Source organism: Bidens hawaiensis, unplaced genomic scaffold (genome assembly GCF_021521415.1).
Source record: "Bidens hawaiensis isolate Kalapana, Puna unplaced genomic scaffold, B.hawaiensis_p1.1 tig00059255_1, whole genome shotgun sequence".
NCBI classification, from domain to species: Eukaryota; Viridiplantae; Streptophyta; class Magnoliopsida; order Asterales; family Asteraceae; genus Bidens; species Bidens hawaiensis.
Window position 1 is genome coordinate 641 of NW_027500687.1, and position 27,652 is coordinate 28,292.

General features: G+C 35.2%; 1 pseudogene across 1 annotated transcript; it reads left to right on the top strand.

Moving 5' to 3' along the window:
• The first annotated feature begins 301 nt into the window (after positions 1–301).
• On the top strand, positions 302–11,398 carry LOC143602623 (GDSL esterase/lipase At4g10955-like; annotated as a pseudogene). Its single transcript, XR_013147884.1, has 3 exons — positions 302–420; positions 1,955–2,277; positions 10,777–11,398. The product of XR_013147884.1 is annotated as a GDSL esterase/lipase At4g10955-like (transcript).
• Positions 11,399–27,652: the final 16,254 nt, after the last annotated feature.

The window sequence follows — 27,652 nt, forward strand, 5'->3', positions numbered from 1 at the left end:
TACCCTAGAGGAATCACCACCATATTATTATTATTATTATTATTATTATTATTATTATTATTATTATTATTATTTGTGGGGTTTGCGTAAGAATAACCATAACTTAGACTCTAACATGACCGTTAGAAGTGCTATATTTTTTAAGAAAACAAATCGACTATTATGGAATCGAATCAAATGCTCCCATAAAGCATCATCAACATTTTTGTCATCATACCTCAAAGTACCGTATCATAGTCTCTTCAAGTCTTACATTCACAGCGATCAACAACAACAGCATAAGTTGGAGGAGCCAATAATAATGTCGTCGAATCAGAAAGTGGTTCCTGAAGGCGATGATCATCATCCATACGCGTTTCATGTTTCTAGACCTCGTAAAGTTTCTTTCCTAAATTGGAGAGATCTTATCAATTCCAGCTGGTTAGTTTTTCACTTTTAATTTTCAAATTGAATGCTATGTATGAACTTTGTGTCGGGTTGGTGGTTTTCGGGTTGAACCAAGGAACTCCAACATGACCCATGTATTTTTTCGTGTTAAAGACACTAACCCTAACTTGGACAGTTGAACATGGTTTGTTTAAGTTATTTATCTAAATGAGTCAAAATGAGGACAAATTGACCAGTTGTAAACGGGTTGGTGGGTTGTAAAGGAGTTGAAATCAAGTGATAAACCAGTTAAAAGGATCATAAGCAGGTTGTACTAAAAGGGTTGGCATGCTGACCGGTATCTATTATTTTTATTTCCGATTTTTAAAATGGTCGATGGGTTAACTTTTTAACTAAACAGGTCAAAGAACATAAATTGGACATAATTAAAAGCTAGTAGCATGAACTTTTAGAAGTTATAGCAACTTGTTAAAGATTCGAATAGGAATATTCATGACTCATAAGGCATGTAAGCCATAGAAAGATTATGTAAAATATCTTGCATCTGGAACATTTGAACTGATCCAGTCACCATGTGGATATTTCATATCTAGCGTTTGGGTTGGGCTACGGTTTTTGGGTTAACGAGCTGAATCAATGAACCTGAAGATGACCCATGTATTTGTTCGTGATAAAGTCGACATCAGCCCTAACTTGGACACATTTTAAAGCTAGTATGTAACTTGAACATAGCTTATTTAACTCAATTATACGAATGAGTTAAACTGGATGACAGATTGGCGGGTTGCAAATGAGTTGAATTCAAGTTATAAACTGGTTAAAAAGGTCATCAAGTTGGTGGGTTGCAATAATTGGTTAAACAAGTCAAAAATGGGTTGGCATGTTGATCATAATGACAAGATTTTCATCTTCTTTATTTTATTAAAATAATAAAATATATATTTATTTATCTAATTTCAAACTGGTTTACAGATCAACTTGTTTAACTAAAACAAGTCAAAGAAAGCAACCCAAAACATGACCTGTTTAATTAAGTCGGATACTAAATAGCTTCAACAGGCCACAAGCGGGTTGGCATGTCTAACTTTATAAAGTATATGTAGTTCTTTTTATCTAGTAAATTTAAACTGGTTGACATGTCAACTTGTTTAACTAAATGGGTTAAAGAAGTCGACCCAAAGTATGACCCCTTTAATTAAACAGGGTACTAAATGGGTTAAAAGGGTAATAAATGTGTTGACCTTATAAAATATATTTTTTTATCTGATTTTTTAACAGGTCAACTTGTTTAACAAACGGGTAAAAGAAATTAACGCAAAACATGACAAAAAAAAAAGACTCGGCTGGGTATTGACTGGGCCAGGCCAAAAAGGCACATTGAATAAAATAAAAGCAAGGTCTTCTTTTAATTAAATGGGAGAAACAAGTAACTAGAACTATATGAGTCCGAAACCACAACTCATAACCTGATTATATTTGTGTCATCTGCAACATAGCATTTAAATTTCTAATAAAAATATGTTCTTACTAATCACATTAGTATTGTAAATAACTTTTATGATTCTAGGAAAGATGGAAACTACAAAAGGACTGTCATAGTCTGCTTCATCCAATCAATTTACCTACTCGAACTCGACCGACAAGAAAACCGATCACAAGAAACCGCACTCGCCCCAAAATGGTTCATAACCTTTAAATACAAACTTTCAAAAGCATTAATCGATGAACACGACGGATCTATTTATGATGCAATACTAGAATGGACAGGTCAGCAGCCATGTCTAATTTCATCCTCGTTAGGCCGACCTGTGCACCTTGTGCGGTTCTAGCCCTTCGGGGCACACTTTTAAAAGGCCCGACTGTTAGACGTGACATAGAAGACGACCTCAGGTATTCGTGTGTTGACTTTGTTTAACTATTGAATTAGTTACAATGTTCTAGTTTCATATATACCCCTATAAACTTGGAAAATATCATATATACCCATGCAAAACTAAAAATATCATATATGCCCTTAGAAACTAATTAAAAATATCAAATATACCCAATTCATTAAAAACAATTTAACAAAGGATCTTTTACTCTTATATTTCTATAATTTTAAAACTTCATATATGCTCATCTTTATCTTCAAACTTTTATATATACCCATTTTTAGCTTAATTTTTTCCCTTTTTAACTATATATATATATATATATGTTGGTCTCGGTCTGCCCAAGACACATATTATTATTGATGTGGCTAGTACGTTATGATCCAAGTCGGGTCATACCCAATAACAAGCTAGACAAACACCAATTATATTTGTTTATATATGATATGATCATAAGTAAATAAATTTTAAAACTTGTGTTATTTAGAAAGGGTTTCTAAATACAATGTACTTGTGAAATAAATAAATCATATGGATGATTTATATTTTGAGAGAGAGCATTCCATAATGTTATTTAAGATGGTTAAGTAACAATATGTTAAAAAATGTTACCTAGCATGTTACCTATAATATGTTGTATTATAACACAATATGAGTTTTATACCATTGTGTATAAAAGGAAACTTTATAAAAAAAGTTATATATGGATAAGAAAGGAAGGAAGCCCCCCCCCCCCTCTTCTCCTCTCCTTCTTATGTTTTTTTTATTATATTTTTTTGTGAGTGGGTACATGCAATGGATATTATTAGTCCATAGTGAGGTGCATTTTGAATGAACACCTCTCCCTCTTTCATTCAACATTTTTTTGCAAGTAACAAAAACAATCTCACTCTCTTCCTTTCTCTCCCAATTTTCGACCAAAGGAGAAGAAGAACAAGGAGGTGTTTTTCAAGTGCTAAAATCCTAGCTAAAGGTGTGTTGTTGGAGCTTGGGATATACTAGCTTGAGGAACTACCTATTGAAGTTCTTGCCTACTTTTCACCTTCTCCTTCATACTTCTTTGGTTTACTTGAAAGGTAGTTTAACATGCATGAACTTATAATGACAAGTACGTGTTTGATAGTATGTATTTCGTATTTGGATCCGGGTTTGGGTTTTGCATGTATAAAATTGGTTTTATTATAAACTAACAAGATTTAAATCTTTTATCCGCTGCGTTTTTCATAAAATTGGAGTTTTATGACTTTGATAATCTTGTTAAAACCCAACAATGGCATCAAGAGCCGCTTATACGGATGCATGCTTCATTAGACCCAAAAATTTTCAGGTTTATGGTGGGGTTTTACCATATGGCCGAAAATTTTAGGAGTTTTGGTTACCCCGTGGTTTTTCAAGGTTATACTTTACATGCATGTGGTAATCTTGAAAAACTAAGTCATTTGGATGATTGATTGTGTTGTTTGGACAAAAACCCGAAACTTTCGGTTTGGTTGTTTTTTTTGGGCCGAAAGTTTGAGGGAAAGGGGAACCAATTTTTGGTCTTGGATTATTACATATTTGGATGTGTAATAGATGTTCATAACCTAGCCATGGCCTTGTGTTTGGTTAAATGATTGTGTTGATGTGTTTGTTCATTCAAGTGGTTGTTTGTTCATTCGATATGGTTGTAATATTTATTTGGGTTTGTAATCTATTTATTCATTCATTTGGTTTGTAATAATAAGTAGATTAGATGCATTTCTTTTACTAGAAAAAATGTATTAGGACATATTTTGTAAAAGAAGATGCAAGGATGGAAGCCCAAATAAAGTGGAAACCACAACACGGGGGTGAACACTTGGAGCATTTGGATGCGGGATCAAGTGGGAGTTCACCGACACAAGATTATGTCCTTTCGGGTCCCTTAGGAGAGACCTTTTTGACACACTTGTCTTTGGTCAACAAGTGTAGTCAACATTAGGAGGTTATGGTTATGAACTTGTGATTGTATGTTTTATGCTTGCATGGTTGATTTTCTTTTGTTTGTGTTATTGCAATATGGTCTGCTAACTATTTAATATCAACAACTAGCATAAAATTGGTTCCTTAGAAATCGTTAGGTAATAAAAATTGGTTTTATTAAAGTCTAATGATTTCATAATAAAATTGGTTTTATTAATAGGAACTTTGAAAATGGGTTTTTCAACTAAGTACCATACATTTGAACGCATGCAAATGAAAGGTACATAAATGGTTTTCCAGTCTAGAATTTAGAAAATGAAAATCCCTTTGTAAAATAAGTCGAACACCATCCTTTTATACAACACTCGAATCACTTGGGAACTCGATATGGGATAAAGGTCACCTAACCATGTTGAAGGAAACTTGTGAGGTTTAGGTGGATTTATAATATTGTGGGATAAAGGTCACCTAACAGCTTATATGTTTAAACTCACATATGTGTATAAGTAGGACGACTTAAATTGGAAACCATGTGAATAGGGTCACCGAAGCATGGCATACAATGGTGTTGATGGGATTAAACATGCCAACTAAACATAAGATGTTTAACCGATCCCATATAACTAGAAGTTGCAAAGGGTTGCAATCATCAAACGTTAACTACCTTGTTAATTTATATAGTAGGATAAAGGTCACCTAACTACTATTTGAATGTAACGTTGGATTCTAGATTTTAATCATTAATTGTCTTGGAGACATAAAGGGTATTAACGATTAAAATTAATTATTGATATCGAAAATACTAAAATTGAGCTTTGTTATATTTGTAGATGGACGCAATCAACAACCCACCTAACGTTATTATTCCACCTGTTAACAACCTATCACTTAGATCTATTCTTGACAAGGATCGTCTAAACTATAACAACTTTATGGATTGGTATCGAAACTTGAGAATCGTTCTCAAACAAGAAAAGAAATACTACGTAATAGAGGATCCTATTCCCGATGAACCTAGTGTTGACGATGTCCAAAACCATAACTATTGGGTTAAGCACAATGAGGATTCGGTGCAAGTTGCTTGCCTCATGTTGGGAACTATGATTCCCGAAATTCAAAAGGATTTTGAACTTCATGGGGCATACGACATAATCACCCAACTTAAGGAAATATTCCTTACACAAGCTAGGATGGAACGCTTCGAGCGCTTCCCTCCTGTGTGCTTAAGATGAAAAGCCACATTGATCGTCTCGAGTGCCTTAATTGTCGTGTCTCAAACGAGTTAGCCACGGATTTGATCCTAAATAGGCTAACAAGAAATTTGAGACTTTTGTTATGAATTATAACATGAATGGGTGGGACAAGACCATTGGTGAGCTTCATGCAATGCTCAAGACGGCCGAGACGGGAATGGGTAAAAAGCTTTTACCCGTTCTCACGATCAATGAGGGAGGCAATAGGAAGAGGCATCACCCGGAACCTAAGGCAAAGGTTTCCAAAGGTAAGGGACAAGTCATGGCTAAGTTCAAGGGAAAGGCAAAAGTGGGACCACCCAAACCGAAGGAAAAGAAGCCAAAGGTTTGCGCGGAGGATCCGTGCTTTGGATGTGTGGAGATAGGGCATTGGATGAGGAATTGTCCAACCTATCTCAAAGAGTTGATGTTTTGTATGCTCCTAGTTTGACTAGGAATATTATCTCCGTTTCCTTGTTAAGACAATATGGTTATGATTTTAAGTTTATGGATGATTGTATTTATGTTTTCATGAATGATGTATTTTATTTTAAAGCAATGCCATCTAATGGCATTTATGAATTAGTTCATGATAACACATCTTATGATAACATGTTGTACCAATCAAGCACCAAAAGACTCAAAGTGGATTTGAGTAAGACTTATCTTTGGCATTGTCGCCTTGGTCACATAAACAAAGATCGCATATATACACTTCAAAAGAATGATCTTTTGGAATCAAGTGATGATTCATTTGATAAATGCGAGTCTTGTATGTTAGGAAAGATGACTGAGGACCCCTTTAGTGGAACAAACCAAAGGGCAAAAGACTTATTAGGTATCATACATTCGGATGTATGTGGTCCTTTTAAGGCAATGACAAGGAATGGTTAGAGATACTTCATTACCTTTATCGACGACTATAGTCGTTATGGGTATGTGTACTTGTTAAGACACAAAGATGAAGCTTTTGAAATGTTCAAAATCTTCCAAAATGAAGTACAAAATCAACTCGATAAAACCATCAAAGTACTTCGTTCGGATAGAGGAGGTGAATACCTAAGTGATGCTTTCCAAGATCATCTTAGGAGTTGTGGGATCATCTCACAACTTACTCCACCCGGAACACCACAACACAATCCGAAAGGAGTTATCGAACTTTATTGGATATGGTTCGATCTATGATGGCTAGAAGCACATTGCCTCTATCATTTTGGGGTTTCGCTTTGCTCTCCGCGGCCCGTATTCTAAATATGGCCCCAACCAAGAAAGTGGACAAGACACCTTTTGAAATATGGAATGGAAGGGCTCCATCATTATCATATTTAAAGGTATGGGGTTGTGAGGCTTATGTTAAGAACAACACCCAAAACAAACTTGAAAGTCGATCCACTAAGTGTATCTTTGTAAGATATCTCAAAGATTCTATGGGATATTATTTCTACAACCCAACCGAGCAAAAGGTGTTTGTTGCTCGAAAGGCCGAGTTCTTGGAAACTAAGTTCCTTATGGAAGGTACTAATAGAACGGTGGAACTCGAGGAGGATCGAGAACCACAAGCCGATACACGTTTGGTTGATACTAGCAATCAACAAGAGGATGTTGAGAATGATCAAATGGTTGATCAAAACACACAAAACGTTCGCAAATCCGTTAGAATTAGACATCCACCCGAAAGATATGGATTTTTCATGGATGGATGCTATGTGGTAGATTCGGATGCACCCACCACATATCGTGATGCAATGTCACAATCCGATTGTGACAAATGGCTTGAAGCCATGAACGTTGAGATGCAATCCATGCATGACAACCAAGTATGGGATTTGGTTGTACCACCTCTTAATTCCAAACCGGTTGGAAGTAAGTGGGTTTTCAAGAAGAAAATCGATATGCATGGAAACTTGGATACTTATAAAGCAAGACTTGTAGCAAAAGGTTTCACTCAAACTCAAGAGGTTGACTAGGATGAAACTTTTTCTCCCGTAGCAATGCTAAAGTCTATTAGGATATTGTTTGCCATAACTGCACATTATGACTATGAGATATGGCAAATGGATGTCAAAACCGCTTTTCTAAATGGGCATCTTGAGGAAGATGTCTATATGGTACAACCCGAAGGTTTTATCGATCCACAACATCCTAACAAAGTATGCAAGTTAAAGAAATCAATCTAGGGATTGAAACAAGCATCTAGAAGTTGGAATCACCGTTTTGATGAAGAAGTTAAGAAATTTGGATTCATCAAAAATGGTGATGAAGCTTGTGTGTATAAGAAAGCTAGTGGGAGCATCATTACCTTCTTAGTATTGTATGTTGATGACATACTACTATTTAGGAATGACATTCCAACCATGGAAGGTGTAAAAGCATGGCTTGGAAGTTGTTTTTCCATCAAAGATCTTGGTGAAGCCGCCTATATTTTGGGAATAAAGATTTATAGGGATAGATCAAGGCGGTTGATAGGTTTAAACCAAAGTGCATACATTGGCAAAATCTTGAAAAGGTTCAAAATGGAGAACTCTAAGAGAGGTTTGGTACCTATTCAAATAGGAATGATATTGAGTACGTCTCAATGTCCAAGCTCAAAGGAAGAGCAAGATAAAATGAATGGGATCCCATACGCATCGGCTATTGGATCCATCATGTATGCAATGGCATGCACTAGACCGGTGTGTCATGCGCTTTAAGCATGACAAGTAGATTCCAACATAATCCGGGAAGTAGCCATTGGATGGTGGTTAAGAGTATATTGAAACACCTTAGAAGGACTAAGGACATGTTTTTAATATACGGTTCTGGTGAGGAGGAACTCATTGTAAAGGGCTACACGGATGCAAGTTTCCAAACCGATCGAGATGATTCTCGATCACAATCGGGATATGTTTTCGTTATGAATGGTGGGGTAGTCTCTTGGAAGAGCTCGAAACAAGATATGGTAGCATTGTCCACCACATAATCGGAATACATTGCCGCCTCATTGGCAACTCAAGAAGCTTCGTGGATTAGGAAATTCATTGCCGACCTAAGGGTGGTCCGTACCATTCAGGACCATCTAGAAATCTTTTGTGACAACGAGGGTACGATTGCTCAAATCAAGGAACCTCGTGCTCATCGAAAGACGAGGCACATTGAGCGGAGATTCAACTACATAAGGGATGAAGTTGAGAAAGGAAAGATACGTATTCGCAAAGTTCACACCGATCAAAACATTGCGGATCCACTCACGAAGCTCCTTGAAAGGCCAAAGCATGAAGGTCACACTTGTGCCTTAGGACTTCGATATTCTAGTGATTGGATATGATCTAATTTTGTATTTGGAAATCGGAACAATTGTTATTTTCACTCATTCATATGATTATGGTTTATCATTATGACATTTTGAGTTATGTTCCATTTTAGCATGTTTAAATCCGTGAATAAGTTACTTATTCTAAATGTCCGTAGTCGCTCATATTTGTGGGAACAAATATGAAGGTAAGACTATTATGAACTTGGATTGGTGGATATTCATGGGATATGAATATAGAGCAAGGATTGCTGCCAAGGTTCATAGATATTTATGGGTTATAAATATTGGACTGACCTGCTCTCAAATGTTACTTCATGGAATCCTTGTGATTGATCATGAGTAAATTTGAGTAAAAGCGAATATCATAGTATCCTCCGACCTGAGATACATATTGGGTCTTGATATTCACCAAGTATTATACTTTGACTTAGTTCTTCGCTGCTCTGAAATATGACAGTACATAAGGCAAAGATCAGGTCTGGTACAAGGTGATTGTGAGAGACGTATGTAGTCAAGAGGGGATTTGTCCCTCTTATTCGTTGAGAGTGAGATGTCTAAGGCCTGAAAGTTAAATCAACAGAGAATGATCACTCTGTGTCTCTGGATTTGACATGACATCTGAGGCAAAAGGATAAATGATAGATGTACCTAAATCATTTCAAGTAAGGGACTTGAAGGGGATGATGTTATTGAATGGCACTACGTCATGCGTATTAGGGGTAGTAAACCATAGTTAGGCGGTATTTGCTACTTGCATCAATCTTCTATGTATCTTGTGCAAGTGGGAGATTGTTGGTCTCGGTCTGCCCAAGACACATATTATTATCGATGTGGCTAGTACGTTATGATCCAAGTCGGGTCATACCCAATAACAAGCTATACAAACACCAATTATATTTGTTTATATATGATATGATCATAAGTAAATAAATATTAACACTTGTGTTATTTAGAAAGGGTTTCTAAATACAATATACTTGTGAAATAAATAAATCATATGGATGATTTATATTTTGAGAGAGAGCATTCCATAATGTTACTTAAGATGGTTAAGTAACAATATGTTAAAAAATGTTACCTAGCATGTTACCTATAATATGTTGTATTATAACACAATATGAGTTTTATACCATTGTGTATAAAAGGAAACTTTATAAAAAAAAAGTTATATATGGACAAGAAAGGAAGGAAGCCCCCCCCCCCCTCCCCCCCTCTCCTCTCTTTCTTATGTTTTTTTATTATATTTTTTTGTGAGTGGGTACATGCAATGGATATTATTGGTCCATAGTGAGGTGCATTTTGAATGAACACCTCTCCCTCTTTCATTCAACATTTTTTTGCAAGTAACAAAAACACTCTCACTCTCTTCCTTTCTCTCCCAATTTTCGGCCAAAGGAGAAGAAGAACAAGGAGGTGTCTTTCAAGTGCTAAAATCCTAGCTAAAGGTGTGTTGTTGGAGCTTGGGGTATACTAGCTTGAGGAACTACCTATTGAAGTTCTTGCCTACTTTTCACCATCTCCTTCATACTTCTTTGGTTTACTTGAAAGGTAGTTTAACATGCATGAACTTATAGTGACATGCATGTGTTTGATAGTATGTATTTCGTATTTGGATCCGGGTTTGGGTTTTGCATGTATAAAATTGGTTTTATTATAAACTAACAAGATTTAAATCTTTTATCCGTTGCGTTTTTCATAAAATTGGAGTTTTATGACTTTGATAATCTTGTTAAAACCCAACAATAAATATATATATATATATATATATATATATATATATATATCTCTTTTGTCCATAAACAATAATTTTCTGAAAATAAATCGTCGATTTCAATCAAAAACCAAATAAAAATTCATTAAAGTCGGGGTTATATGAAATTTTTAGTCTTGCTTGGGTATTTATGAAAATGTTCATGTTTGTAATATAAAATTAATCCTAGTTTCTTTTATAGAAAGCTGTCATGTAGCTCAAGAAACCTAGCTTAAAAATACCTGCTTGCTCTCTCTACTGATCTCTCACTACAAACTGATCTTAGTGTTGTCGTATAAGGTTTCTAGCATGGGAAAGTTTGAAAGGTTCTGCGAGGTTTGATGGGGCACTTAAAGCATTGAAGGCGATTTGTGATGCGTATGGAAGTAATAATGTGGCTGTCGCGGGCCATTCTTTAGGGGCAGGATTCACCCTCCAAATTGGGGAATCGTTGGCCAAAAATGGGCTTTTTGTGGAGACCCATTTGTTTAATCCACCCTCGGTTTCACTTGCAATGAGTTTGAAAAACGTAGGCGAAAAGGCTGTTGTTGTTTGGCAAAAAGTTAAAGCAATGGTGTATGGTGGTGTTGAAAAGGATGGCGGTTGTGGTAATCATGTAGCAGCATTTAATAAATGGGTGCCTCATTTGTATGTTAACAATAGTGATTACATATGTTGCTATCATACTTATCAAACCGCTGGTGGTGATGGCGAGAAGGAGAATGTGAGGCCGCCTTCAATCGCCGTGAAGCTTTTTGTGTTGTCAAAAGGGAAGCAAAAGTTTTTGGAAGCACATGGATCGGAGCAATGGTGGTCGGATGACTTAGAGCTTGAACTGGCTTTGGAAAGTAGTAAGCTTAGTAAGCAATTGAAGTCATTAATGTATAGTGTTCCTCAAGGCTCCGCTACAAATAGCCAATGATTGGATTATAGACAAGCTTTTTGTGTACATGTTGATTGAAGTTTTCTACATAAAGCTGGTTTTAATAAAAATTTTGGATTATTTTTTCAACCAATTTATTTTCCACGGATGGTTAGCTACTTAGCTATGATTGTTTCGTTAAGTGATTCAACTACCCTTTCTTTGTATAAACAGACAGGACCCGCCCAACCATTGGAGGCCCAAGACATAGGACCCTTTTGAATCTTTGGTATAAAACCTACTCATTTCTTTCGGTTTACGACCGGTAATAATTAGATTTTTATAGAAGAAATGTAGTTTTTACGCTAGTCGAGAAAACTTTTATTTGTATTAAAAGCGACTGACTTCTTGTTATGTATTGAGTGATTGTCGTGTTCAGTGTACAAATTATAAAATTCATAAACTTTTTTTTTTCAGAAAAATGAGTGTGATTTTATATAATATATAACTAGTTGCTTTAAACTCGCGCGTTGTGGCAGGAACGCGACGGAAACTTTGTCGGCATCGGTTTTGTTCGCTACATTATCTGTTCATGCCATATTAAAAACTTGTCGAGTTATTTGTGTAACTTAATGGAACTTGAGGTTACCATATTAAAACACTAGGTTATATCCCGTGTTAAACACGAATGGAAATATATAAAACTTCATATATATGTATATATGTGTATGTGTTATACATTTTAATGAATCGTAAACGGCAGATAATCTAACATTATTAATATAATGTATCACATTAATGTTTTAATTAAAAAAATCCAACATACAACGAAAAATAGAGATAAATAACAAATTAAAACATATTTCTAACTTATACCATGAAACAAAAAATGACATAATAATTAAAACTTTATCATGTACTGAAATCATATGTTGTAAACTATGAATCGTAAACATGTAAATGTTGTAACATAAGTTGTATATGCTATATAAACTATTTTTATTGAAATTATAAAATATATAAGTACACAACATAAAAAATGCTACAAATATGAATCTAACAATGAGATATAACAATTACAATTTTGATAAAACCGTTTAATAAAGCAACAATAAAATCCAAACATCGTGACTTAAATCACCATTTCAATCGAAACATCCATACATCCAGTCCAAACGTTCATAAATAATTTCCCAAAATCCAAAAAAGAAAAAAAATAGCAAAGTCTCAAATTTAGAAAATAACATTGAAGACAATTAGTTGCCTTTGCTACTCAATAAATGGTGATTATAACCATTTATTTTGAAACATTCTCCAACTTATGAGTTAATGTTTAAAATTAAATTGTTTATTAGATGGATAATTTATTTATAGAAATTGTATACTTGGCATCCTATGTAGATAACCTAGTTAAATGACATGTGGAAAAAATTTGTTGCTTTAATAGTGTAGTAAGATAAGATAAGATGTAGCTGTTGTAAAATAAGTTGTGTGCCATAAAAACTATTTTTTTATTGAAATTATAAAACATATAAGCACACAACATAAAGAATACTACAAATATGAATCTAACAATGAGATATAATAATTATAATTTTGATTAAACCGTTTAATAAAGTAATAATAAAATCCAAACTTCGTGACTTAAACCACCATTTCAATCGAAACATCCATACATACAGTCCAAACGTTCATAAATAATTTCCCAAAATCCAAAATAAATAAATAAATAAATAAAATAGCAAAGTCTCAAAATTTTAGAAAATAACAATGAAGACAATTATATACCTTTGCTACTCAATAAATGTTGATTATAACCATTTGTTTTGAAACATTCTCCAACTTATGAGTTAATATTTAAAATTAAATTGTTTATTAGGTGGATAATTTATTTATAGAAATTGTATACTTGACATCTTATGTGTATAACCTAGTTAAATGACATGTGGAAAAGATATGTTGCTTTAATAGTATAGTAAGATAAGATTTTGGAGTTAATTGTGAATTAATGGGACTTGAGGGTTCATATAAAAAAACTGTGGGGTTAATGGTGTAACTAAATGAAAGTTGTGGGATACCATATATAAATAGATGTGTGGGGTTAATTGTGTAATTAACGAAACTTGAGGGTTACAAATGAAAGTTTTATAGGATTAACCGTGTAACTAAATAAACTTGAAGGGGTCAATTTGTAAATAATGTAAGTATTTGTCACAATTTTAATATATTCTTAATTAATTAATATGAATTCAAGGTTTAAATATAAATGCTAAATGTTAAAATATAAAATAAGGCAAAAATAGAAAAATCATAACTCAAAATATAAATAAAAAATAAAAAAAAAAACCTAAAACCTTTCCCTCTTCTTTCTTGTTCCAAAAAAAAAGACATTATGGCGGGAGAAAATACACAAAAACGAAAATATTAAAAAAACACAATGAAAGATAAAAAAAAGACACAATAGATAACAAAATATAACTCAATCTCAAGCAAAATATAACACAATGTTGAGTAACCTAACACAACATCAAGGAAAAAAAAACAATGAATGATGAAAATAAACAAAAAAACACAACTATAAATAAAAAGACACAATAATATTTTTTTTCTCAATATTGTTTTTTTAATGAGGACGACGGTAGAAACATTTTTGTTTTTCACTTTTTTTTGTTTTATATTTATATTTTGAGTTATGCTTTTTTAAATTAGTTTTTAAATTTTTTTTTTATCAAAAATCCTTATCCTTCTAATTTTTGTTCTCCTTTCTAAAATAACTTGACCCATATATAATTAACAACTTAAATTGGTAAAAAAATATTATGTGAAAGAAAAAGAAACAAATATATTAAAAAAAGAAACAAACTCGAACTTTAATAGGGTCGGTCACGGGTGGGTTTTTTTTTTATAAAAAACCCCCGACTAACCCGACTTGATTAACCTGATACTTGAACGGTGTGACCCGTTTAACACCCCTAGTCTACTAGTTGACAATTTACAATATAATCCCCAAACAATTAAAATATTACAAATAACTGCCTCACACTTTTACATTTGGACTAAACTACATAAAATTTTTTTAATAAAAAGAGAAAATTACTGTTTACGTTCCTGTGGTTTCAGAGCGGAGGCACAATGAGTTTTCAAAAAAATTTAAACTGGTTGAGTCCCTTTGGTTTCCAGTGGTGGATCCAGGAATTTTTCTCACAGAAGTCGGGTTTTTTTTTTTTTGTGTTAGTACTAAGCTGACTCTTGGTATATAAAATACTTTTGGTGCGGTTCGGTTGTTCGGGTCGGGTCAAATCGGGTTATAACTTTTTTCGATCCAGTTCGGTCCTTCCGGTCGGACCAAATCACGTTAGGTTATATGAATAACAAGATGATCAAGCAAAATATTATATAACCAAAAATGTATGTGAAATGTTATTAAAAATGCATAATTAAAATATAATATATCTAAAGTTGTTCTTTATATGTTAAGAAAATTCAAATCAAAGCATCATCATTCGTCATCAAAGTTTTTCTTTTCTAAAAGGCCAATATAGTAAAAAAAAAAAAGGACGAAGAAGAAGAAGACAATTCACAATAAGCAAGAAACTCAAACAAGCAAGTAAAATAAAATACGAACTATAAGCCAAACCACATGACAAACTAAAATTTAAACATTAATAAATTCAAATTATTAAACTAAAAAGTAAAATTGAACATTATAAGATAATAACATCAAACTATCAAAAAAATAAAATTGAACATTGATTGGGGCGAGAGCTTCACTTGGAGAGTAAATAAAAACATCTAAACGAATGGTAAGTAAAATAAAATAAAGGTAATTTAAATCAACTAATAAATAAAAATATAATAACATAAATTTAAGATCAGTTAGATTAACTGATAACTAGGAGTTGTTTTTGTCATTATTATAAAATATATATCAAAGCTTAAAAGTTAAAGTATAAAAGGTAAAGTGTACAATTCAGAGCTATTTAAAATTATATTATAATCCACATAGTGTCTTCTTTATATTAACTCTCCAAACCCAACTCTGCAACTAAAGCCGGAATAACTTTCTGGTGATATATTTTCTTAAATTTTTTCAGCTACCATGTTGAGGAGTCATTCTGTAAATTGTATAGGGGTCGGTGTAAAAATTTCACAAGGGTCGATCAGGATTTTAGTATATATATACCACTAAATTTTTTTTTTCCACAAGGGTCGGCCGACCCCGTAAGCATGTGCTAGGTCCGCCCCTGTTGGTTTTAAAAATGAACCATTTGAGTTCCTGTCGTTACTTAACCGTGTTAGCTTCAGGGGTAAATGCGACGTTTCATTTATATATATATATATATATATATATATATATATATATATATATATTGTCACTCTGAGTCCTTGAACTTTTATAATCAGTCACCTTGAGTCCCCTTCCCCTTTTAACAAAAATAAACAAACCGAACCACCTTTTCAACAAAAATTAATTAACCGAACAACTTTTAAGCAAAAATAAACGGACCAAACTAATTTTTTTTTATCTAACTAAACAAACCAAATCACTTTTTTAACAAGTAGTTCATTGCGTTTAACAAAAATAAACGAATCGAACTACTTTTTTTTTAACAAAAATAAGCGAGCCAAACTTATTTTTTAACAAAGATAAAAGAATCAAATTACCTTATTAACAAAAATAAACGAACCGAACTTATTTTTTAACAAAAAAAAAAAACAACCAAACATATCTTTTAAGAAAAATAAACGAATCGAATTACTTTTTTTTTTACTAAACTAAACGAACCGAACCAACTTTTTAACAAGCAGTTTAGTTCATTTCGTTTGACAAAAATAAACGAATCCATCTACATTTTAACAAAACAAAAATAAAAACGAATCAAACTTATTCTTTTAACAAAAATAAACAAATCGAACAACTTTTTTTTTTATTTAAAAGTAAACTAACCGAACTAATTTTTTGACAAAATAAACTAACTGAACTACTTTTTTAACAAAAATAAAATACCAAAATACTTTTTTTATAAACAAAACGAACTACTTTTTAACTAAACTAAATGAACCGAATAATTCGCTTTAACAAAAACAAGCGTATCGAACTACTTTTAAAAAAGTTTATTGGATTTTAATAATCCCTATTGACTGGTATTGGCGGACAATAATCTCAATTCATTTTATCACCACTGACGGTCCCAAAAACTTAAAAAAGTTGACCCCCAATGGTCACTTGTTAAAATGACTTAACGGCGTTATACTTTTTTTCGAATTTCAAACTAATGTTTTAGGGCTTTTGATCGAAAGGAGGATAGGAGTCGATTTATGTTAAAATTTCTTTCGAAACGGTGTTCCAAAACGACGAAACAATGCTTCAATTCGGGTGTTTGAACTTACAATTAACAAAAATCAAGTCGTCTGGATCACCGTTTTGAACGAAGTTTTACATCAATCGACTCGTATCCTCCTTCCAATCAAAATCTCTAAAACATTAGTTTGAAATTCGGAAAAAAGTATAACACCGTTAAGTCATTTTTAATGGGGGGGCAACTTTTTTAAATTTGAGACCGGTAGTGGTGATAAAATAAATAGGGATTATTATCGGCTAATACCAGTCAATATGGATTATTAAAATCCAATAAACCTTTAAAAAATATAAACGAACTGAACTTATTTTGTAACAACAAAAAAAAAATAAACGAACTGAACTTCTTTTTTTAAACAAGCTAACCAAACTTATTTTTAACAAAAATATCGTCGTAGCTTGCGCTAAGGTGAAGTTCGATTCAATTACTTATTTTAGAAGTAGTTTGAATAGTTCATTTTTAGAGGCATATATGAGTGTGGCTATGGTGGGCCTAGAACACGTATAAAGGAAACCATCCTAACAATTGGATGGGTCACTGGTGGGCGCTAGAGTCTCCATCTAGGTGTCTTCAAAGTGGTGGCCCCTGGATTGGTATTCTCCCGATTAACTTGGCTCTAGCTAGGGTTACTAAGTCGTACAACTCTATGATATTGTGGTGTGTTTGATGTGATTAATGATGTTAATTGATTCACACAAGATCGTGTTTTACATTTATAAAAGTGATTTCTACTAGGACTAAACTACACACAAATAGACAAGTGTACCTATCGTATATGTAAAATAGTGTTGGTAAGAACGAAGTATCGATCCGTTGACACAAATAGTTTATAATAATGAATCTTTGTTTTAAATAAACTGGAGATAATAATCATTTAAAGGTGTTTTTTAAACTATTTCTTTTTAAATTAAAATATATAAAATAGGTGAACAAGGAGATAAGTTTTTAGACGAAAAAATCAATAAATAAAGGTTACCATCTTCAATCAAGAATCCACTTCATTCTTTCTTGATGATTATAATGATGAATATGTGATTAACTTGCTTTAATAAACCCCTCATTCTAAGTGAATTACCCTATGAGATAGAAGAAAGTAGAATGCATATATTTATGTCTACCAGGAAAATACCAATTTAAGTAAGCAAGTAGTTTTAGTGAACGATAAAGATTAGGACTGACTTCGATTTCTCAAATACCAATTCTAACAACTTCGGGTGGTGTAACATCTCGAAAAAAATCCCATATTCATTTAGGACTAAAAATGTTAACTCTGAAAGATGAGGGATTAAAAATATTATCAAGACAAGTAATGAGAAAAATGAGATAAGAAAAATAAGGCATCTCATGTTAAGAAAATAAGAAACTATATCTCACATGAAAAAGTAGGAAGAAAGTGGAAGCTCTTTATAAGGAAGAGAGTTTCCATAGTAATATTCTTATGTGGCTCAACACTCTCAGCAGTTCGAACCCGACGCACACGCGCACGCGTACGGACACGAGCTCGGGCGATGGGCATAATGTGGCATTTTGATGGCGCACTTTGCACTTCGCACGCTCACGCAACTTAAGAGCCACCTTTAGTATATTTGAAAGTGAAGGACTTAAAGAGTAAATTCTGAATTTCCTTTCCTTCGCGCATCGCGAACGAACAAGGAATTAGCCCTTCACGCTACGCGAAGCAGCTGGGATAAAATTAGGGTTTTGAACGGCTCGCGCTACGCGAAGTAACCATTCTGCTTGCGTGACATGTGTGGACACGTGGCACCACGTCAAATCATGTGGCAAGTCATCTGATGATTTAGCAATGTGTATGGCGGTTTGTGCGACGTGAATGGTTGAACCATTTTATCCTTCACGCTAAGCGAAAGAAAAGAAAATTGGCTATAAATAGAAAAGGTCATGGCACTTCCCAGCTCACACACCAACACACATTTTTCACACATAGATAACCTTGGGAAGCGTGCTGATCTCGTAGTCTGTGCCAAGCTCCGAAGTCCTGATGGTTTAACCTCTAGTACACGATAGAGAGCAGAAGTGCTGCTCGATCAATCTTAGGCAATTAACACCGAATACCCGTGTGAGGTAGGGGTTCCGCTTAAGTATTATTTTATTGTTATTATTATAATGGCTTAGATCATAGTCGGGGGTATAGCCTGAACGTTGATCACTGTTAAGCGAAATATAACTTTTCATAGGCAAAGGCTATAGCCAAAATATTGTTTCTTCATAATTAAGAAATGTAAGCATTTACATACAAAGGGTATTGTTAAAATAATATTTCTTTAAGATTAAAGAAAAATAATATTCATTACAAAGGTTATAGTTAAATGGTATATTGGTTTTTAATGATCCCAACTATTGCATTTTGGTCACTACTGGTCCCAACTAATGAATTGGCTACTGATGGTCCCAACTTTTAAAATATTTGTTCATAATGATCCGCGACTAACAGAATCCTAACGCTGTTAGTTTAAGGTCGTCGGGAAAACGTTTTTGGACCGAAAATTCAAATTTGTTGCCGGAAAACACCACCTGAACACCGCAACCACCGCCAATTGACTCACCGCTAACTAACTACCACCACTTGAGCACCATCAACCGATTCCGACGATGGTTCTAGGGTTTTCGGTGACCTCAATAATTGGGGCTTTTACTAGAAAAAGGTTCCTAAAGGGCCGATACGAAGTTACCAAGATGTTTGGGACGAAAATATTGAGTTTTCGGGAAAAATATTGAGTTTTCCGGCCAAAACCGTTTTTCCGGCGAACTAAAACTAATGACGTTAGGATTTTGTTAGTCGTGGACTGTTAGGAAAAAATACTGTCATGACCGGGAATCTGGTGCAACCTTAGGTAAGTTGACAAAAGCACACAGATCCAATACCCAAAGGCCTATCAAATATCCCGGCGGAATCAGGATATTCAACAGATGGGAATGAAGGTGTGATATAATTACAAAGGAAACATAAGAATAATATTCAGTAAGAACAGATTCAAAGACAAAGATTCACTATATTAAATGCATCATTCAATGAAACAGTAAATGGAATGTCTAGGGTTTCGTGACGGCGGCGGCTGTACGAGGAAAACAAAAGGAATATTCTTTTGGAATGTTTTCTCGTAATGCGTGCGTTGCCAGCCGAGTTATCCGTTCCCTAAATGGAAACCTAGGATCCTATTTATAGTCCTTGACATTCCTTCTAGAATCCCTAATCATTATATAATGAAAGACAAATACAAATACAAGTGTAAGAGTCTTCGAGTGTAAGGCCCCGAACCCGGTAGCCTTACTTTAGCGTCGGATTTACTCATAAACACAGTTCTTACAAATCAGAGTTCATTAAAACTTTCGCGGAATATAAAAACTTTCATGAAACGTTACAACAATCCAAAACTTGCCTTATTTAAACATTCTTGTCTTTCAAAATAAACGTCAATTACATTAAAACATCTTGAGTCTTCAAATGCCAGTCTCCTATTCGCCCACCATGTGCCCGCTCAAGCTAGCTGTCTCATTCTACTCATCTGCGTGCATACTAAAAATCAGCTACGCCGAGTGAGTTCTAGTTAATCGGACGCCATACAATACATATACATACATATATATCCGAAGATACATATCCATACTTAACTAGTTACCCTTCTGTTCTACATACATACTTACTACCATACATACATTCATATCTACAATCACTAACCTCAGTCTACCGAGAGTACGTTCATAGTCCGCCGTCTATACCTGTACTCAAGGTCGTGAACACGTAAAAGGTCCGCAGTCCTTACCTATGTTCACCATTCATGGTACGTGCAAGGTCCGCAGTCCTTCCCTATACCATCCTACATCCACAACACGTACAAGGTCCGCAGTCCTTCCCTATGTTGCAACCTAATTCATAGCACGTACGAGGTCCACAGTCCTCCCTTATGCTACCACAATACAAATACATAGCACGTACGAGGTCCGCAGTCCTCCCTTATGCTACCACAATACAAATACATAGCACGTACGAGGTCCGCAGTCCTCCCCTATGCTACCCCAATACAAATACATAGCACGTACGAGGTCCGCAGTCCTCCCCTATGCTACCACAATACAAATACATAGCACGTACGAGGTCCGCAGTCCTCCCCTATGCTGATGCCTATCTATAATACGTATAAGGTCCGCAGTCCTTAACTACGTTGACGTCTATTATCTGTAACACGTATAAGGCCCACCGTCCCTATCTACGTTTACGTCTATCATCTACATTACGTATAGGGCCCGCAGTCCTTAACTACGCCATCACCAGCCGAGTCTATGTCCGACAGAAACTAGAGGGATTTGCCATCCTAACTTACTATGTCGAACGTAGAACTCACATACCATTCGTGTACCTGTATACACATACTTCACATATACAATAATTACATTATAGCATAAGAACACTCTAGGCGTTCTTTATATCATTCATTTAACAACCATACCCCTTGTCGATACGTGCAATATCCGAAGATCGTTCACGCCCCGACAAGTATTCATTTGTAATGTTCATGCATCTTCGATATATAATATTCGTATCTCTATTTTCAACCTGACAGTACGCGCAATATCCGAAGATCGTTCGCCTACCGACAAGCAATCATTCATATCCATCACATATATCACATATGGCATACACTTATCGCTTAGGATAAATGTATTAACAACACATCGAGTATGCACACAGCCCCGAAAACATAACAAGGAATGGGGCTAGAAACTCACCTGAACTCTGCTTCTTCCTCCGATAGTTGTAAATCCCTTCTTTAACTGAGCTCGGCTGACTGTATAAGTTACACGTATCAATACTCGCCTGATCTAATCTGGTGGCCTAGTATTAGCTTACTTTTACTTATCGTTTTTAATTTATTTTCTAATCGAACTTGACTTTAGGCGAAGTTAAACCTTAGGCGAACTTAGCTTTTAGGCGAAGTTAAACCTTAGGCGAACTTAGCTTTAGGCGAAGTTGAACCTTAGGCGAACTTAGCTTTGCAGGCGAAGTTGTCATCAGGCGAACTTAGCTTTTAGGCGAAGTTGTCATCAGGCGAACTTAGCTTTTAGGCGAAGTTGTCATCAGGCGAACTTAGCTTTGCAGGCGAAGTTCATCAGGCGAACTTAGCTTGCAGGCGAAGTTGTCGGCTGCAGCTACTGTTCGTCCTTAATCATCTTCATTTCTTAACCAAATAACTCGATTTAGGTATCCACGGAATCGTCTGACCAGCGCCTACAAACCCCAACCATCAAATCGGCCTAACATCGATGTTTAAGGGGTGCGATTTAGGCATATAGGTTCGGGTTCTTTTATCAATCGATTAACCCATCAAATCATAACCATTTTCAGTAAGTTTAGCTTTGTTGGATTCGTTTTTACCATACAAACACAGATCTATCATTTTTATACTAATCCAAACCTAAACGAACAAGTTCTCGATATAAACGTACCGTAAATGAGTCGAACAACGAACACGAGCTGGTCTTGTTGCTTTGGTTCGTCACGACGATCTAGCACCAACGAGCTCGGGTCCTCGCCTTTGGATCTTGGTTCGGGTTGTGTGTTTTGGGGTGTGTAGAGATTAGGATGGATAAATGGATGGAATGGAAAGGATTGGGGTTTAAGGGGGTATTTATACTCCCTTAAGCCCATGGACCGAAGGCCCATATTTCCTTTTGATCCATATCTAATCCCATCTAATTATCCTACTAAGTCTTCATATTTTGCTATTATTATTATCGTTCCACTAACTCGTTTATTTCACCCGACAAAATAATATATTAAATATTACTTTAGAAATTTCGGGATGTTACATCGAGCATGATAAGTATCTTGCTCGAGCAGACTCACTATACAAGGTATGCTCGATGAGTGTCTCCGACCATACTTTACTTAGAATATCTTTTGTGACATTTGAGCCAAAACAAGGTACACCTCAGTACGCATTTACCGATTAAGCAAATAAACGCCTTTTGCGTAACAAACGAACGATTAACTGAACGGGTCGGGTTATGACCCAGATATCTCGTGGGGCCATCTATAAGTGATATACGGGGCCATCTTGGGCCATATGAAGTCATTTCTAAGATAGGTCCGGTAGTTTACCGACTGAAACTTCCTGTGGAGTTGAGTTCTATTCACGATGTCTTTCATGTTTCGAACCTGAAAAAGTGTCTTACTGATGAAACCGAAATCGTGCCATTAAAAGACTTAAACATAAACGAAAAACTAAATTTTGTTGAAGAACGGGTGGAAATATTAGAGGGAAAAATAAAACAATTAAGACACAACAAAATTTCTCTAGTAAAAGTTCGGTGGAATTCACAAAGGGGACCCGAATTCACGTGGGAGCGGAAATCTGAATTCAAAAAGAAATACCCGCACCTGTTTCCAAACAAAGACAAAGTTGAATAATCAAATTTTGGGGACGAAATTTTCTAACGGGGGGAGAATGTGACATTTGAGCCAAAACAAGGTACACCTCAGTATGCATTTACCGATTAAGCATATAAACGCCTTTTGCGTAACAAACGAACGATTAACCGAACGGGTCGGGTTATGAACCAGATATCTTGGGGGGCCATCTATAAGTGATATACGATCTATACAAGCTAAAATATTAGAAATATGGCCTTAGTTTGATAGCAAATAAGTTAAACGAAAATATGCTCGTTTAACTACCCGCTATAGATTTAAACGCGAAAGATAGTTATAAACCAAGCATTGTATCATCCGTTAAGCCGAAAAAGACTTACCAAACACTTATTTGAAATTTTTTAAGTGATCCGTGAAAATATTTTTGATTTTTACAAACATATAGTATGTTTTTATAATTTTACACAAAACTAGCCGAAAAACACTCGTTTTCGCGCTGTTTAACGCACCCGATAAGTTTTTCGAGCCAAAAACCGAACCCGAACTAAATTTGGACCGGGCTTTTTGTATTTGGGATTGAGAAACCAGATTATTGGGCCAAAACAGCCCAAGGGGGAGGCCCATGGGTTCCGATCGGCCAGCCCACCCCCACCCCCCATTCTTTTTATAAAACTTGTTTTGGAAGCTTGGTTATTCATTTTGGTTAATGAAAACTGAGGTCCAAGCAGATGAAAGCTGATTTTCCAAAAAACCTTCAAACCCTAAGGTAAGGAGCTTAAATAAGTAGCTTTTGTACTTGTTTAATACCATAAAAACATGCCTTGGTTACTAAAAATCATTCCTAACCGTGTAAAAATCCTAAAAATGGTCCATAAACATGTTTTGATCATAAAAATGATAAGGAACCTGTTTTGATAGGTTTTTTGGCCTTAAACACGGATTAAAGGGTTGGAACGGCGTTTTTACGGTTCAAAAGTTCGTTTTTGTGCGCTAGCCGAAACCCTAAGTTACGGGCTGTTATGTTGATGAAAAATTTCTTGGTTTGTGATATAGGACTTGTACCTAGCTTGCTTAGAAGCACAAGAACCTGAAAACTTGATTAAAAAGTCGGAAACGAGCCAAACCCGCTAAGGTAATGCCGAAACACTCGCTTACGGGCTATTTAGGTTAAGGTTGTGATGTGCATATTGTTAGGACTTGAAATTTTGCAAGGACATTTAGGGACCATGTCAAAGAGTCCCTGTTCAAATTTGGTAATTTTTCGACCATCCGAGAATATTTGGCGAATTTATTACCGAATTGGGACATTTATTTTGGAAAAATAGCTAAAATACTTCAAAAATTATGAACATTTTCTGGGAACTCAGATTTGATGTGTTTTGATCACATATGAATTTTGGGATCATTTGGAGAAGTTTAAAGGTGTTTTGTTTATTTGCGTTCGTGTGAATTTTTACAGCCGAATTTGGGCCGGAAAGAATATCGCACGAGCTTTTTCATTCTGGAATTGATACAGGTTGTTTTGGGACATGATTTGACTATTTAGGAATTTTTGTGGAATTTTTGGAAATTGTTTGGGGTAAACGGACGATTTTCAGGCGAAATATAGCTGATAAAATGAATTTTTATAAATTAATAAATCACTAAATAAATTCCAGAAATATTTTAATTGATATGCGATTAAATTTTCATAATTTAATGATTAACAGTTAATTAATTATGCTAATCTGAATATTAAACAATTTCAGTTTTTATAAAAAAAAACAGCAGGTTCGCGACTAGTGAATCTGCGCGAAAATCAAAACACCAAGAGTGATCAAAAATCATATTTTTGGACTAATTAAGTGAAAATGAACTTTTCTATGAGAAACCTGGACAATCCGGGTGGATTATGTGCGTTTCTTCTCAAATCAAACTGAATAAACGGAAACGGGCCCCGTGGCTAATCCGGGACCCCAGTATGTGATCTTTCTTTATAAATTAATCATGTTATTAACCAATAAATTTACCTAAGCTTATTTTCCCACAACTATTTTCTGAACGCGTAAACGAGCAACTTAGCCCAGCTTGGAAAACGGGAGTCTGAGCCAAGTTCGGTTTTAAGTATTAGACATTGAACAACATCACAACCTAAGCCTATTGCCACTTTCTGGGCGTTCCAGCTATACCCAGATTAGTTATACAGCCCAGTTAAGTATTGAGATTATAATAATATTAAAATATTAATATTATTATAATATTGATTATAGGAACTACTGATAGTGGACCGAACAAACCACGAGCTGATACAGTACTGATTATCTACTAAACAATGAGTTTCATGACCCCACTTTTAAACTGTTTTACGAACTCTTGGGGTGAAAAGCATGTTTGATTACATATACATAACTGAAACATGTATTGATGTGAATTATCTAAGTGCTAACACACGAAAGTCCCCACGATCACAGTGATTAACTTCGAGCCGGTGGCTTGTGAATAGTACTATTGGTTTGACAAACCCAAACGGAATCGGCCTGGTTGCCGTGTCACATAGCGCCGTTTGCACATGACCATAGTTATACAAATAGGCTATGTAGTGTTAGACATAGCTACCGGGGCATGCTGTGGGCGGAAAGGGGCCACAGTGGTTTATGGAGCGTGGGAAATGGATGCACGCAGCACATACAGTCAAGGCTTCGCTGTAGCTTAGCATAATTACTTCATTTACATACATACATACATACATACATACATACATACATACTTATTTCATGATTACAAGTGTTGACTTGTGAATACTCATTACTGTTTTCTTGAAACTCGTGAAACTCACTAACTCTAGTAGTTGACCCGTTTTAAACTGCTTTTCAGGTGTACCTAAATTGGAATGATTTGGTGATCTGTTATTTGCCCAAGGTGTGCGGTTGATGCTATGTGAATAGAGGCAAGGTTGTTAGTAGTAAGAACGTTTAGTTAACGAACTAGTTTTGTTTGTACCACCTAGACTGTAAAACAATGATAGAACAAAGAAACGTAATATATTGTAAATTAGTTTGTAATGTTTAATTATAAACAATGTGTTGATATCAGAAGTATCTGTTACATTCCCGTTTTACGCTTCCGCATTGTGCTAGTCTAGGTGTGACAGAAGTTGGTATCAGAGCCGTTGGTTATAAAGGATTAGGTTATCCCTTAGGATACCTAAAATATAACCGTAGGCTCGATTAACTCTGGGAAAATAATTAAATAATAAATTAATATTATATACTGATGGATGTCGGGATGAACTTGTAGGGCAAGTGATTTATTGTGGTCCAGAACATAATAACAGACTTGCTTGTACGAGGGAATTCGGGGAGAAGTCGCGGAACGTGTGGTTAGGTAAAAGTGGCAACATATGTGTATAAAAGGTAATGTGAAAGTATATATATATATGTAACACTCATACGTGCTTATGTGAAACAAGGTGTATGAATACGTGTACGTACGATAATGTTGATGACGGTAAATTTTACTATGAATATTATTTTCATTTATATTCAGTATTGATTTAAATAATAACAATTAAAATTTTAATAAAACTAATATTATATTCTAATATAATTAATATTAAATTTGGTTTAATTAATTAATCTCCTCGACAATAGTTAGCGATAGCAATAGATATTATTCTTATAACTAACCTTTGTGCAGAGTCATGTCAAGGAATAACGACTACGTACCGGAAGAAGAACCGGTAATCTTTGTTGAGGAGGATCCCGAGGAAGAATCAGAGGAGGATCCAGAAGAGGAGGACCCAGAAGAGAACCGGGGGAGGAGGAGGAAGAGGTGGAAGAAGAAGTTATCTGTAGAGAGCTACCCCGGAATGTGCCTGATCTATCCGGCTAAAGATGCGATAGTTATCCCCCCAGGTCACCACACAAGGATCAAGACGAAGTTAACAGTCAGTATCGCTCACCTGCTAGAGTAGCCAGATTACCCACACCACCCATTCACCTGTCACCGACGACTTCAGCTACTGCACGAATTCGACAGACTGCTTGTATTCGGGTAACCCCGATTGACCCTACCTCGATTCCATTCAGATCTACCCACGACCGGGGAGGACCTTCATGCCTTAGGGTGGATACTTCATCTTCCCATTCATTGAGTATACCTACCCCTCGCCCTGACCTCCCAAACGCAGGAAACAACTCTTGGATGGCTGTCCTGACTGACCGTGTGATAGACCATTCGATAGCCATAGCTAACATTAACTAGGAGAGGAGGGACGTGACCAAGTACTTATCGAAGTTACATCAGATAGTACTGAACTTGCAGCAGTCAGATGCCTACCACCGCCGGTGTTTGGATAGAGTGACAGTTCGGCTGTGGAACTGCTACTGGATGATTACGGTGCTGTTATTTTTATGTTTGTGGCTAGCCTATCGTTTGTATGGATAGATGCGGAATATTACAATTATGTGTACATGATGTTTTGATACTCCATGTATGTATATAGTAGTATGTTATGTTAACGTGGAGCAGAATTGTACATTATTACAAGCACTGACCCTTACAGGGTTAAGTCTAACAGTCATTTAG